Below are 16429 nucleotides of genomic sequence, written 5' to 3'. Positions count from 1 at the left end.
CATTTTAATTTTATAAAAGATTTTAAAATAATTTTTGCTTTTATTTTTAAAATTATGAAAAAGCCTGGCTTCCTCGACCATCATGTTTTTGACACAACATCATTACATGTCTCACCCCCTTACATGCCCTTTGTGCATTTTTACCTAGTTCATAATCATTTTATCCGGCAGTTAAAAATAATTAACAAGTCATGCTCTTTTGTCGTCCGCCATTATGAGTCCTCCGTCTAGCAATGAAAGGCTTCACCATAAGCACAGTCACATTATAGTGTCAAAATCTATTTTAAAGTGCAGTAATTCAAGGGTTTACAAGGCTCCATAAAACCTCAACATGCCCCAGTAATGAGAAGCATGAATGGAAACTTGGATAGTTCTTCGTGGCCCCAGCAAAGGCGGGGGACCAAATGCAGGACACACGGCACAAAGCATGGGGGCTGTAACAAAGAAAGGCAGGATAGACAGAGCTCTCGCTGAGTGAAGACAGGCCCACATGTTGCAAATATTGGACAGACCTTGTTGCTTGGAAGTGATGCAAGCCCTAAAGTATCTTTGTGTACAGTCTACAATTTGAGCTTTACAGTATTTTTTCACATGAAAATAATGTAATTATTAATTATAACGATGTTCAAGGCTCAGGGAAGAAGGAGGCGGCAACCGGCGAACAATCAACGTAAAGTTTAATCATAAAACAAACATAACAAAATGAAAGTAAAGCGGCAGCCCCAGCTGTTTCTCAATCGCTCCAGCACCACCGGCGGTCACCGCTCCTTCGTGCTGTCAGACAGCAATCCCCCTCAGCAGCGAGGGCTCTCAGACAGCGTGTCCCTCCTTCCTCCCGGGTTTTCGGCACCAATGTTGCAAAGTTAAAGGCTCAGGGAAGAAGGAGGCGGGATCTGGCGAACGTTTAATAAACTTTAATCACTTTAATCAACTCCATGAGACTCGAGACCGGTGTGGCGCTCATTAGCCCTCGTGCCACCGGCCTTGCTCCATTCCCATGGCTCTCGGCCCCGCCCTGCAGGCCACATTATTGTTCAAAAGATATACACATATATATATATATATATATATATATATATATATATATATATGTATATGTATATGTATATGTATATGTGTATATATGTATATGTATATGTGTATATATGTATATGTATATGTTTAGAGCTGCACGGTTAATCGTTAAAAGAGCGCTATCTCGATTCAAACAACCACGCAATCTTATTCCTTAATGACAATGATTAAGTGTTCATAGTTCAGATATAAACACTGATGTCCATGATAGCATTCAAAATAGACTAATCACCTGTTGAAAGTAACTTGAAGCTTCAAGTAAAGATTGTACCAATTACATCATTACGCCAGTAGGTGGCGACAAGGAACTGTTAAAATATATCTGTCATTGAATCGTTCATCCAAGAGATTTGTTCAAAAATGCTGATTCATCAGTTAATTATTTATGAGTGATTCATTGAATCATTCATTCAAACCAACTTTTAAAAGAATAATTGAAATTAATAAAATATTTCATAGACTGCAGCAATTAACATTTTGTCAGAACCTCTAGTAAATTACGTGTTACTGTAAGTTGTCTATTCTGAATTGTGGGAGAATCTATTTTGAACAAACAACAAAGGTGAATTGTGCAGCTCTAATATATATATATATATATATATATATATATATATATATATATATATATATATATATATATATATCTAGTAAGATATTTTATATTTACACTTTTCCACATCCTTTAAGCTTTAGTTTCAGGATTTAGCACATCACTTTTAGAGGCATTAAGAAATGAGGGAATGTAACCGTACAGAACCTCTCTGTGCGCATACAGTCGTATTTCAGACTCCTTGCTGAGTTTACACTTGCTAGAGATCTCATAACTCCACATGTGGTCAGGGCAAGGTTAAAAAAAACTGTGATATCTTGTAAACTTCAGATTGTACACACCTCTCTACTGTTCCCAGGACCCGTACAAGAGCAGGTCAAATGCAAATGTGTGAACAGTTACGCTCTGCATGCTCTTATGAAACAGTCTTCTCCTGTGGTTAAAACTCGAACAAATCTATCAGGGCGCTTTCTAAATTTACACGCACACAGTGCACTCTTTTTAAGAATAAATGGTGTCATGATCTATGCACTCTTGAGTGTTGAGATGAGTTAGGCCTGCACTTTAGCTCCTGTCTCCAGGATTTCCCCATAATGTCTCCAGAGACAGATGCTATGAGGCAAAATTGTGTGTGGGATGTCTGGATGCTGTGCTTGTGCAGTTACAGCAACTTATCAGTGTTAAGTTGTTGTTTAGTTGCTGTGTTCTGCAGATGTAAGGATTTCGAAATTCAGCCAGTACAGATTATAATTTACATTTAAAGGGATAGTTCACCCAAAAATGAAAATTCTTCCATTAATTACTCACCCTCATGTTCTTCCAAAACCCATAAGACTTTCGTTCATCTTCGGAACACTAATGAAGATCTTTTTGATGAAATCTGAGACCCTTTGATCTGATTTGACGCTTCAAAAAGTTCATAAAGAGATCGTAAAGTGGTTTAGTCCCAATTTTCTGAAGAGACACAATCGATTTATATGATGAACAGATTGAATTTAGGCTTTTATTCACATAAAAATATTCATCAACTCACATCAGTTGTGGTAAACAGAAGCTCAAGCATGTTCGCTTGACGTGCGAGAACCAATGAGGTTTACTGTCGTGTAACAGCACGTTTGAGCTTCCAGGAGAACCAATGATGTTCACTCTCGTGTTATGCAGCATGTTTGAGCTTCTGCGAGAACCAAAGAGGTTTGTTCTCGCGCGTCAAGCCGGTTTGGTTGAGCTTCTGTTTATGTTCGCTGATCAATATTTATATGTGAATAAAAGCCTAAATTAAATCTGTTCATCATATAAAGCGATCGAGTCTCTTTAGAAAATTTGGACTAAACCACTCATATGGATTAGTTTTATGATCTCTTTATGAACTTTTTGAAGCGTAAAAGTTAGTTGCACAGCTGCCAATGGAGGGACAGAAAGCTCTCAGATTTCATCAAAAAGATCTTCATTTGTGTTCCGAAGATGAATGAAAGTCTTACCGGTTTGGAACGACATGAGGGCGAGTAATTAATTTTTGGGTGGACTAACCCTTTAAGCTGTTTATGCTGCTGAAAACAGTCTTTGACTACAAGCTAATAAGTGTGTGGGTATATGGGCAGTCTTTGATTTACAGGCTGAAGGCTGAAATCCATTGTAAATCACTAGAAAGAAATCGCTGTTATTACAGGAACATTTAATGTTATTATTGGAGGTCATAAATGTTTCACTTTTAGAGCATCTTGGCAGCTATTAGTGCATTTTTGGCTGTTTGCCTCCAACCGCCATGTTTTTGATGGCTATATCCAATGAAACAGATCCAGAATATATTGTACAATGTGAATTTGAAATGTTTGTTGTTTGTACATACTTTTTTGAGAGTAACTAATTTTAAGCTTGTATTTAACATGTAAAAGTAGTTACCTTAACCAGTTATTGTTTCTGACTCAGCAGAATGTAAAATGCTCCGTCTTTAACAGATTTACGGTATTGCTGGGTAGTTATGGAGCTTATTGTGTTTGTTCAGTTAATGGCTACTATAGGCAATAAATTATTTACTTTCTGTACATGTGAGAGTTGTAATTACGCAGCTGTCCCTGCCTCTTATCCAGGTCCCAAAGTGGTCTCGATGGAGAGCATGTCATTCCATATTAATTCAAAGCATATCATTTTGTGGTCTGCTGTCAAACTTTTCAAATTGAGAGGATGTTGTGCAGAATGCAGTTTTAATATATGTGGCAATAAATTCTGTAGTTTGTGTGGAGAGCTCTAATTTACGACCTACCCGTCCATTCATGATGCAACTTGCCAATGACTTGACATTAAAATAAAGATATATTTTTAAATAATTTGTGACTTCACACAATAATTTTTTTGTTCTGCCAATCCACTGGCCATCAAAAACCATTCAGTATAGAAGAAATCGCTTGAAATATATATAAATAAATAAAAAGCATGAGAATAGCCAGGCTTTTTACTCATCAGCCTTTGATTACTTTTAATTGGACTGCAATTTTCTGTCCAAACAGAACGAGTATGTGTGTGCAGTAAAGAAGATGACAGGTCTAATGGTTAATTGAAAAAAAGAAATGTGTCAGGCTGGAAAAGAAAGATATGAATGCACGTCAGAATGACTGAAAAGTGCACAATAAGAGGCAACCATGTCAGAGTAGAGGCTCTTCAATCTTGTCTGTCCGGCTTGTAACATCTTTAACCTAATGCTCGTTTCCATCACAATTAAAGCACTAAACATTTTTACCTCTGAACCTTTTACGTGCCTTATCTGCTTACTCCCAACACCCCAAGCAACATTAAAATAACTCAATGATGAATATAGAAGTATTACTTCTATGTTCTAGACGAATATATAATCAGTCTGATTTGGGTGAGATGACATTTGGAGCCCCTGTAGAAGTCTGGTTGTTGCCTAGTGCATGTGACATGCAGACCAATAAGAACTGAAGCTACTCAGACTGCAGCTGCTGTTAATGTATGTTATTAAACGGTATAGAAATTTTTCCTGTAGTCTTGCTGCTGGGCGTGTTTCTGCACAGCCAAATGCAGAATTGTAAAGTGCATCAGTCAGAAATGAGGCTTTATCAAACAAGTGCATCTTTCTGTTTTTGAACAGAGGGATTTTAAGAAGTGAAATATTAGAATTTTTATATTTATTATTGTGCTATTGGTGTGAGCCTGTGGGGTAATTTATAAAGACTATTTTTGACACGGTTCTGGTAAACGGTGTGTTCCACCACATTTCTTTTTGTTTTTTGCTGCCTAACTAAATGTACCTAGCAATTGGTTGAAGTTTTATTTATTTATTTATTTTGTGGTCTGGTGGATGCAGTAGACAAGATGTAGTAGTACATCCACTTTCCTTCAAGTCTGACTGTGAGACTGACTTTTTTTAATAGGGTCCCAGACCGTCCCACTCTCAGGGGGAAGCTGGAATTAAACATGGATTAATCCTTAATCTACATGTTCTGTCTGTCTGTCTACATGCCCAATGTTCAGACAGTAGTCTGTCTGCTGAACTGTACATGACACGTATTAAAAATCCCACCAGAGTGTAGATGATGTTTTGGAAGCTTTTAGGCGAGTTCATAATTTTAGAGATAAGGCATGTTTTGGTTCCATTATCTCTTTCTGGTTATGCCTTTTAGTAGTCAAATTATCATTTTAGAAGTGATTTTATTAAATTGTGAGTATTTAAACAATGTAATGTTTTAAAGCCTGTTTGCTTTTAATGTTGTGTTAAGCTTATCTTCTCAACAAAATGTTTATTCAGGGTTTGAGGATGGAGAAGAAACCCTGAAGTTGCTAGCAAAGGGCAGTGTTGTCACTTTAAAAGGCTTAGAGACTTGTATCACATATTCAAAAATGAAATGCATGTCTGAGAGGTTGCAAAAGTATACTTTTGCAGCCTCTCAGACATGCATTTCATTTTTACATGCATTGTTTGCTTATTGATAGGAGTAACAAATATTATTAGGTATTTCAATTAACAGTAAACCGTTGGGTTATGTGTTTAACCCAACCGTTGGGTTACACATATTGGGTCAATAGCCTATGTTGGGTTATTTTCCAAAAAATATTGGGTCATTTTTAAAATCGTTGGGTAATTTCTAAAAAATAACCCGACTGTTGGGTTAAATAGCCTACGGTTTCCGCAGCGACGGTTCAAATTTTAACGGTCCAGTGACAGACAGTCAACATAGAAGCTGCTGCTGCATCCTGATTATGAAAGGTAAGTCATATCGTTTTTATGTATATAACATTAAGTATTGTGTACTGAGACGTTGAATATAATTCTAAAATTGAATTTTATATTTTTAAAAAACGAAGTTCCCTTTAGTCCGTTTTAATGATCTCCGGGAAGTGAGATCGATTGGAAATTAATCCTAGCGATCCCCGTTAGCTCGCTAGCAGTAATTAATTAAAACATTATACTAGCGAATCCGTTTAGAGATGTACTACTACCAGGAAGTTACCTACTACAATAAACTAAGTAACGTTAGTCTGAAATCGCTATCTAGCATTACGCCTGTTTTACGGTATTCGTGATAGCAAAGGTCTTAAAGGGACCGTAGTGATGGTCTGTCACAGCTGAAGCAGTGCTCCAGACTGGTAACATACTTTTTCGTACAGGTGCGACTACAATTGTCACTAAATGCGGAACAAAAGAGATCTACTACTCATTTGAACCGTAGTGCACGGACCATTTATCAGCTCGGCCCAGCGGCGCGAGCTCAGACATCGGTCACACGACACCACAACAGCGCTGTGAGATGCAGTGAGAAGCGTTTGAATTTGCTGAAATCTCCTAGATGAAAGAAAGATGAAAAAGTGCAGATATTCCCAACAACACTGAAGAGGAAAACATGAGAAACATTGTGCAACAAATAAACGATTAGTTCATGATTAGTTAAAGAAAGTTTATGTCAGGGTTCACCAATCTCGGTCCTGGAGGGCCGCTGTCCTGCAGAGTTTAGCTCCAACCCCAGTTAAACACACCTGAACCAGCTAATCAAGGTCTCACTAGGCCAGGGATGGGCAACTTCGGTCCTGGAGGGCCACTGTCCTACAGAGTTTAGCTCCAACCCTGAAAAAATCACCTGCCTGTAATTTTCTAGTAATCCTGAGGACCTTGATTAGCTTGTTCAGGTGTGTTTGATTAGGGTTGAAGCTAAACTCTGTAGGACAGTGGCCCTCTAGGACCGAAGTTGCCCATCCCTGCACTAGGCATACTAGAAACTTTCAAACAAGTGTGTTGGAGCTAAACTCTGCAGGACAGCGGCCCTCCAGGACCGAGATTGGTGAACCCTGGTTTATGTTTTCCAATACACAGATTACCTTGATTTACTGTAGTAACAAGTTTTTACGGACTAGTTTACTTTTCTGAAAATATTTCTTTTTTTCTGCTTCATTCTTAAACAGGAAGGAGTAAATGAAAGTTTTACCCTGCTGGATGATAATAGTTCTCAACTCTGGTCCTGAACAGTGTACAATAGTACACATTTTGGATGTTTAGCCTAATTGTCTTCCTTATCTGGCACCGGTCTTGGAGTCCTTCTAATAACAAGCTGGTAAGTTGAATAATGATTAGAGAGACCAAATGTACAGTGCTGGGGCTACTACAGATCCAGGTACAGTTAATTACTTGTGTTTGTTTGTTTGTTTGTTTGTTTGTTTTTTTCAGCTGTCTTCCCTCATTTTTATACAGTATGTTTTAATTTCAATAGAGTCTGAGCTGTCTGATGACTGACAATGATTGAGTGGCAAAAGAAAGCAAGAAGTCCTCACAGCCAAGTCGAGGAGTTCATGAGACACACACCACCTCAACAAACTGCAGTGCGTGGAATTGATCCTCTGGAACAAAAACTATCAAAGAAATCATTAGAGAACATCCCAGACTTCACAGTTTTCTTGGAATGGTGATGTTCAGTATAGAGGGTATCACCGTCGAGTGACTGCGGTTACGCCCACTGAATGGCAGAATGACTGCTGTGAAAAACACACAAAACGCATCAGAAATGGGAAAGAGCTTTTCGATTGACTGTACAACTAGATTTGACAAGAAATCTGAGGTATATTTTTACAGACTGCCAAAAGCTACTGTACAGTAGTAGTGGGAAGTTCGGATCATTTTACTGACTTGGATCTTTGAATCTCGAACAAATTTTTTTTCAAGTCATTTCGTTCATTTCAGCAGTATGTATTTAAAATGTTACATGTCAATAGCCAAATTCACCAAACACATCTAATGATGATCACATTTAGAATAAGAAAAAAATTGCAATGCAAGGAAGAGGCCAAATTATGAGAAACAGAACGATTAATTCATTTATCTGGGTCTTCAGGCTTTGCAGTACTAGTTTACCTCGCCCCCCGATCTAAGTCGTTCGTTCATCCCGTGACATCCTCATAAACTGAGCTATGCAGTCTGTAGTACTGGATACAGAATTGATTAGTTCACGTTTCGAGTCTATCGACTTCGGGTTCGAGTCATTTCTTTCAACAGGTGACAGCCACATAAGTTGAGCTATGCAATCGGTACCGGATACAGAATTGATTAGTTTACAGCATTACCAGCTTCACTTATTACTAACCAGATTGACTTAATTGGTGTCATACGTCTACAGAAGGTCTTATTGAGAATTAACAGAGGTTTAGATGTTGACGATTTATTGAAAATTATTGATCGCCATTATGGTGATCAGTGTTTCCTTTAGTTGGGCAGTTTGACTCTTGGCTTTTTTTGCGAGTTTGTGGTTTTTGTAACAGTTTTTACCAAAACACGTAATTTGTAACAAAGAAAGCCAGAAACAAAGATGAGCAGATGATACAGTTTTCAACAACAAAAAGTAGAATAAGGCACTTATCACTGTCTAAAAGTGGTTATTTGATGTTAATTAATAATTAACAATTCTCTCTTGCCACAGATCGGATTTTCTGAGGCATTAGGCTACGTATCCGCGGTTTAATGACGAAAATCCCTGACGCGCATCTGCAAAAGGATGGATGGTCCGACGAAACGTTGTGTCGTCATAGGAGAGGAATGTGGACAAACGTTGACACAACATATCAAAGGCTGGCTTGCTCATCCAAAAATTTCGGACCCACTGCTCCTCGTTAAAGGCAGTATTTAAACACAATATGCTCCCACCGTGGGTCCAGTCCTGAGATATCTCTTGCACACAATAACTGAAGCATATGCGCAGGTTGCAATGCACTTTTCGTCCTCCTCCGCCTCAAAATCATGATGTTTGGCGAACTTTGCATTGCATATATCGCAGAGCTAGCATCAAGCATATTTCGCGTTCGTACATCTATGCAAGAAAATTGAACCCTTTAAGCATTCATGATTTTTCAGATAGTATGGCAAGTGTAAACACATGAATCGGATATGGGTCACAGTTGAAAGAACGTGTAAAAGGACAGTAAAAAAAAATCGGATAAAGGTAACAAATCAAAATTTGGCATCAAGACATGCAGTGTAAACGAGGCCTTATTTTCAGAACAATAACAATTTAACTTTTTTAATTTATTAATTTAAACTAATTATTAGGCTATGATTTTTACCACTCTCCGCGCCTCCCCTGGCATGCTCTGGCGCCCCCCTGGGGAGGCGCGCCCACACTTTGAAAACCCCTGCTCTATAGGGAAGGGGTGTCTTATTTGGAAATTTTTTTTGGCTGTGTCTAAGTACGTATATAAAAAAAAAGGTTTACACGTGTGGTATAGATGAAAACGTTTTTTTTTTTCCTTTTTTTTTTTTTTTTCTTCTGTAAACTTGTCTTTCAAAGATGATCATGGAGAAATGGCCTTTAAAACCCTTTCTGACATCCTGCCATCATCGCCATACCTCACAAATGGAAAAATGGTGTGTCCAACATATGCTGAAATGAAGCACAGCTTAAATGACATTTAGCCTGTAAGTAAAAGCAACACTATCAAATTAACTGATAAATTACACTGCTCTGTGGCTCATGTTCATCCACTTCTTCTTTTCTTCAATGATTCCGCTTGTTAATGGGATTGTTCATCCAAAAAAAACAAAATTCTGTCATGATTACTCACCCTCATGTCGGTCCATACCTGTAAGATTTTCGCTCATCTTCGGAACACAAAAGAAGATCTTTTAGATGAAATCTGAGAGCTCTCTGTCCCTCCATTGACAGTCTACACAACTACCACTTTCAAGCCCCAGAAAGGTAGTAAAGACCGACACGCTCTTGTCGTCTGTTCTCGCATTAACACAACACACATGCGTCAAGGTGCTCTCGAGTTTAATATTTTGTAAATAAAGTGATAAATTATGGTTAAGGGATAGAATATACTCATGTCTCTTCATAAAATTAAGGTTGAACCACTGGAGTAACATGTATTACCTTAATGATGTCTTTGCTACCTTTCTGGGACTTAAAAGTGATGCATACTGTAGCTGTCAATGGAGGGACAGAAATTTCTCAGACTCATCAAAAAGATCTTTATTTGTGTTCCGAAGATGAACGAAAGTCTTACAGGTTTGGAATGACATGAGGACAAGTAATTAATGACAGAATTTACATTTTTGGATGAACTAACCCTTTAACAGCAGGTGTAATGACTAATTAGAGTGACCATAATTTAATTCAGTACAGCACTGCTTGGATGTAACTTTTTCATGGTTTAACACTGTTGATTTTGTCACAGTGCATGCCAAAATGAACTTTATTTATTCTTTTAAGGTTGGAACTAACATGGTGCATTACCTGAACAGTGAGACAAGCCCGGATCCACATGACTTGATGCTTGGGGACAAAGAGAACTCGCAAGTTTTTATCATATTCAGTGTGGAAGCAGTTGAACAGAAGACTTTATTTCAAGCAATGGATGTGTTTCAAAAATGTTTTACATCTATGACATAAACTATTTCAAGACCTCTGCACCCATTTTGGGAATTTTTGTAGCATGCAAACTTTAATGTATCCGAAGGAGTTCCTGCCTCATAAATTTACTCATAAACTAAATTTAGTGTTCATTTTGAATTTTTGTGTGCTGTATGTATATATTTTATGTATTTGTACTCTATGTACATTTTTGTGTAGGTTTTGAATATGTACTGTTTGTATATATTTGCATAGGTTTTGAATTTATGATGTTGTATGTACACTTGTGTATTTTGAATTTATGTACACAATTATGTATATTTACATTAAATGCTGGACTCCCCAATATATAGTTTAAAAATATATTTGTTGAAACATATGTATTGTTTTATACAAATAAACAATCTGTATTTGAAAACAATGTGTATTTTATTTATTAAAATAAGGTCATAAATAAAAATAAATAATTAACTCAACTGTTGGGTTATTTTAACCCAACTGGAGTTTAACCCAATGGGTTAAACTCCAGTTGGGTTAAAATAACCCACAGTTGGGAAGGTGCTATACCACCCCATAGTTGGGTTATTCGTTGGGTAATTTTTAACCCAACATTTTTAAGTGAGTACTTACTTTTACAAAAGTAAAAAAAGTGAGTAAAATTCTCAGTGTAAAAGGTAAATGAATTTAAAAAGAGCACCAAGCACAAAAAATATTGTATAAACATAGTTCTTTTTAATTTAGCAATTATAAAAATTTTCTGTGAATGCAGCATGAACATTAGCCCCCTTCTGAGCTATTATGCTGCCTGTCTGGTGTTGCAATTTTACACTTCACTGACTCTGATAACCAGTCTACTTGAGTCCGAATGCCCCAGATTTCACCTTATTGTACCAAAATCATTCAGGGCGCACATTTGGCAAAAGCAAACGCAGAATCGTTACCGAGATTATGACGGAATAACGCGTTTTATTGCACAAATAAAAATAAATTAATCACAGCTGTAAGCAAATTTTAGGCCTACACTACGAATTTCGTTGCATTTATTTAAATGGCTAGTTTTTTGGTTATTTTCTCCTTGAACTTATAGCTGACTTTGTGTGTAATATGTAGCTATTATTATAGCATATGATCATGAGGAAAAATGGTTCTGGTATAAGTGGTTAAATATCATGCTGCAGAATTTACTTTTTTAAGACTTGAATTATGTCCGTTTTGAGTGATTTAATAGGAAATATCACATTACAATATATCAACTAATGTAAGAAAGACAAATATTAAAACGCCTGCTCGTTCCCTTTGGCCATTTTTAAACTCCATGACGACTATTCCATCCTCACGTTTTCACTCACCAAAACAAGCACACGAGTTTTCTGAGACAGGGAAATTGCAGTAATCTGAGCTATAGTGCATGATTGAAGTTTCTTTGACATTCATTTCGAATGAGTTTGTCAAGGACTTGCCAAGTGAATTGTTAATAATTCTGTGCTCTGAATTTTCTTTTCGCGCGAATTACGGAGTTACGGACTGCCTGTGACATTTATGACAAACATTGACAAAGTAGGCTATGGCTTGACTTAAGAACTATATAATTATACACAAAACATTGAATCTAATACATGCTCCTATACATAAAAATTACATTTAGCCTATGGAAATGTGTATATGATCATTATTGTTGTTAGCGTTCACTTTGCATGGCTGTTTAATTATTTGTTTTGTTAAACGCTTAAAATCGGATTATCTCTGAATTCAACTGGCATATTTTTAGGTGCAGGCAATAGGGTTGATATTTCAGTCTTTCAGTAGCCTAATAATAACGGTGGCATGCAGCCTATTTAGAATTGCAATAACGATTATGTTGTTTTGCGCATTTATAGGCTATCACATTAAAAATATATTAGAATATTCATGCAAAAATGCCCTTTTTTAAGTATTGTGTTGAAAAAGCCATTAGTGTCTTCATCAGCCTCTAATATAAGAGATAGATAATGTTCCATGCGCTTGGAACTTGGAAATTAACTGATTTTGAATTATACATTATATGTCTTTCATACTCTTGATTTTAATTTGACACCCAATGAACTTACCTTATTGTTCAAAACTTCCATTTGAGCTGCAGTTTAAGATACATTTATATGAAACATCATTGCAGTGTCATGCAATAATTTACCCTTAAGAAAATTAGTGATGGTGAACTTGGATGTTGTGCGGCACAACAGCAGCAAGGTTGTAAACATATTCACATGAACTTGTGCTCTCTTCTTTTGCTGTCATTTTTTTTTTTTAAGTGAGCAAAGACAAAGAATGTGATCCGTTTTCTGTAATGTCCCTCAAAATGGAAAGATGAAACCGGAAAAACAATTACACAGGAGATTGGCCCTGGGGTATTGAGAGAGGTTGGATTGACTCTAGTCTGGTGCACCTTTGGACCTTGCATTATCCTGGCATGAGGTCTCTTTGGCAATAGCCAAGCAATTTCCAACAGCACCTGGCCACCCACCCCCTGATAGCCTCGATACCCACACACACAGTAAAGTGTGCATAATTACTTTTTGTCGGACAAAGAAAAAAATATGTGAATACACTATTTTAAAATAACCTTAGGCAATAAATCATTACCTTAATGAGCTACAGTGTGAAATTATCAATAAATTACTGCTTGTATTATATGTCATGCAGGCTACTATTATATCGACAGAGAGTAAAATATGAAGAAAAAAAAGTTATGTGACTTGATCAATCAATTGGCATTTTCAGTCCATGTTTTGATTTAATGACTTTTAGAGTCAAGGATAGTCATATTATGTCAGCTGGAGCAGAACTGATACTTTCTGACCCAATGATTTTGCCTTTTGTATTTTGTTGCTTTAGTCTTATTAATTTGGGCCTCCAAACTACCAACCACCTGCTCTCTCGCCCCCTGCAGTCCCTGACGCTTGTTTGCAGGTGTTAACTGAAGCAATGATGGCACAGCTCAGGCCACCTTAACTCACTGATAAGTGAGTCAGCATGATGACAAGCAGTGGACATAAACTTCTAATGATTATTAGTAATATTCTTGGAAATATCTCATTTTATTAATATGGCCATTGGTGATGTGAAATTCATTAATGTACAAATTTCTAATGGTCCAGCTGAACTGAACAATTTAGGTGGCGGATAGATTGACGTGATTTCATGATTTTTCTCTCTAAAACAAATTAAGATCATTCCCTTGCATTTTATGTAAAACAGGCTTCTCTATTATTATATGATGATGTTGGTCAATTCCGAGCTTATTGTTTAGGCTAATTTGGTTCCATGTGCCTTCACCATCTTTTTTATGATGAACATGTCTGCACGATAAGATAAATGGTATCAAACTGAAAGTATTGTAACAAGGGATCGGGATACTTTCTCCAAACCCGGACATTAATGCAACACCTTGGATTGCTTAATCCAAAAAAAAGAAAAAGAAAAAAAGGGCATATGATAATTATCAAAGAATTGTGCTGAAACAATCTCCCTGGTCTCCTTCATAATTGTATTTATTTACTTATTTACTTATTTATTTATTTATATACTTATTGTATATACTTAAAGGAGGGGTTCCTTCAGTCAAAGACAGTGTGTGATGTTGCAAAGAACTATTGGAGACTCGCTCTTTTTAAGGTACAAATGGATTCGCAGCGTTCTTAAACATCTACGTAAATTTTCTAATTTGCGAATAGTAGGCCAGGATAGTAGCCTACTTGGCTCTGGGAATTCATCCTCACTTCTCTTTTATTTCGCACGTGCTTAGAATGACGTCTCAGTATATTAACTTCTCATGTGTGCTAACAATCCCGCTGCAAAGCGATAAAGGCCATAAGTTAAAATGTCCACTAACACAACAAAACAACAAAGAAATACCATGTTACAGGCTTGCTTCTAAAAAAAAACAGCAGCTGACACTTGTTGGATTTTTAAAGTAACATAAAAATCCACCCCCTTTCCATTCCAGCAGGGATGTGAAGGGTAAATCAATTTAAACGCAAACTTTACGAAACATCAAGATAAATGATGGCTCCAGTTACCTTTCTTTAACATTACAATGGACTTGCAGCACATCCAAAGTAGATTTTGAAAGGCACATCCTGGATTAACAGTCATATTGAGCACCTTTGCATATTCATCGCTTTTCCTGCAGGTGAATACGCATCGGTGGAACTCACTGAAAAGGATTAATTGACGTGCAAATTGTCTCTACCTTCCACAAAACTGTTGTATTGTTTGGTAAATATAGCGAATTAAAGACAAACACAGCCCAATTCACTTATTTTAAAGCGTATTTTACATAAGCTTTAGAGTTCGAGATTTTCACATCTACCATTTTGTTTCCTGTGTAAATAAAAAAAGCCTATAGGCTACAATAAATTTTTTTTATCACGATGTAGAAGTCTATACCTTTTTTTTATCTTACTCTATAGCATATTGTTATACACACATATGTATACACACACATATATAACATATATAACATATGTGTGTGTATGTATATATATATATATATATATATAGGCTATAACACTTTTTATTTTATTTTATCGGTTTGATCCTTAATTAATTTAGTAAGCGCCCATACCCTTGTGAGCCGCACCACCCTCGCCCCAGCTGTACCTTCTTTATTTTGAATACCTTATATCAAATGCTTTTGCTGTTGTATTTTGGATGTGGTCTTGTAAGTTTGTGTTGTAAGTTATGTGTGTGTGTGTACATATATATATATATATATATGTATATATAATTATTATTAGCCTAATTTTTTTTTTTTTTTTTTAAGTACCTTGTCTAAAAGCATCCCTTATGGAATTCAGTTGTTTGATCGCAGTGAATTCAAGTCTGCATAAGAGGGCTGGTAGTGTGTGAGGCAATGACTTATTTTATGTGTTCCTTTAAATTTAAAATTAAAGTTATGCGTGAGAAAACTAATAGGCTAGCACACGCAAACGTGCTGACTACACGCCATGTTCAAGGTAATTCATCTCATGAGTTTATTATGACCGCGCACTCAGTTGCGTGACAAAAAGCGTTTGGAACCGGCTCGTGTCGGTTTATCCTCTTAGACAGTGCCACCCGCTTAGCCAGCAAAGCTATGAGATTGAGTGTGGCTTCAGGGAGGACTAGGAAAGGACCTTAAATTAGTAGGCTACTATTAGCCGGAATGCGCTTGCAAATAAACACCTAAATTCTTATCTCAATGTGTTTAAAGTGATAAAACAAGTGGTAGCCTATTTTAGAACATTTTCTCTTAGATTACTTAAACCTAATTGATTTAACCAAAACCCTGCATTACATTTCTTATATCTGCTTGTGTAAAGCCAGCGTTTTATTTACAACAGATTCAATGTTTTACTCCGCTACTCTTCAAACTCATGCCACGTGACTACAGTGCCGACGTGTTTTCTAATCGTTTTCATACTTAATTAGAAAAAAAAGCCATGCCATTCTTTAGACCGGTATTTTCCAAAGACCAAACATTCACTTATATTTTACTTACATTCACATTATACTTTTAGTTGTTAGCAACGGTTTTAAAATGAGACCGAACGAGTGCTTTCATTTAGTCAAGCTCTGATAGTGTGTCGGTGTGCCTCAGCAAAATAGCCGGCGCCATGTTGTTACGTCACCACATATGTCAGATAGGCTCGAGCCGATGGCATGAGGAGAAGAATGTTGTCTGAAATAGAAGAATGTGCGCTTGCGCAGAAAATAGAAACGATTCAGTTTAAATGAATTTGGGAAAACTGTTTATGAAGATGGGGGTGGGTTTGAAATGAAGGTGGAGTCTATGGGGGTTGGGCTAAAATACTGCATACCAAGCCAGGAAGAAAAAAAGAGCCCGGCAGGTTCTGCAAAAAATAATGGTTGCCTTTATAGGCTTTAAAGCGTAAACTTGAGTCAGTTTAAAAATATATTGCGTTCACTCCATATCCTTTAA

The 16429-nt window shown here is 36.8% G+C and overlaps 1 protein-coding gene across 1 annotated transcript in view; it reads left to right on the top strand.

Annotated features, from left to right (window-relative positions):
• The window catches only part of zic6 (zic family member 6), an 81424-nt gene that overhangs the window by 32042 nt on the left and 32953 nt on the right, over positions 1-16429 (top strand). The gene's annotated exons all lie outside the window — the stretch shown is intronic.

Source organism: Abramis brama (assembly GCF_963993115.1).
Source record: "Abramis brama genome assembly, chromosome: 13".
Taxonomy (NCBI): domain Eukaryota; kingdom Metazoa; phylum Chordata; class Actinopteri; order Cypriniformes; family Leuciscidae; genus Abramis; species Abramis brama.
Note: the sequence above shows the minus strand (reverse complement) of the source record. Positions and strands in the feature narration are given on the sequence as shown.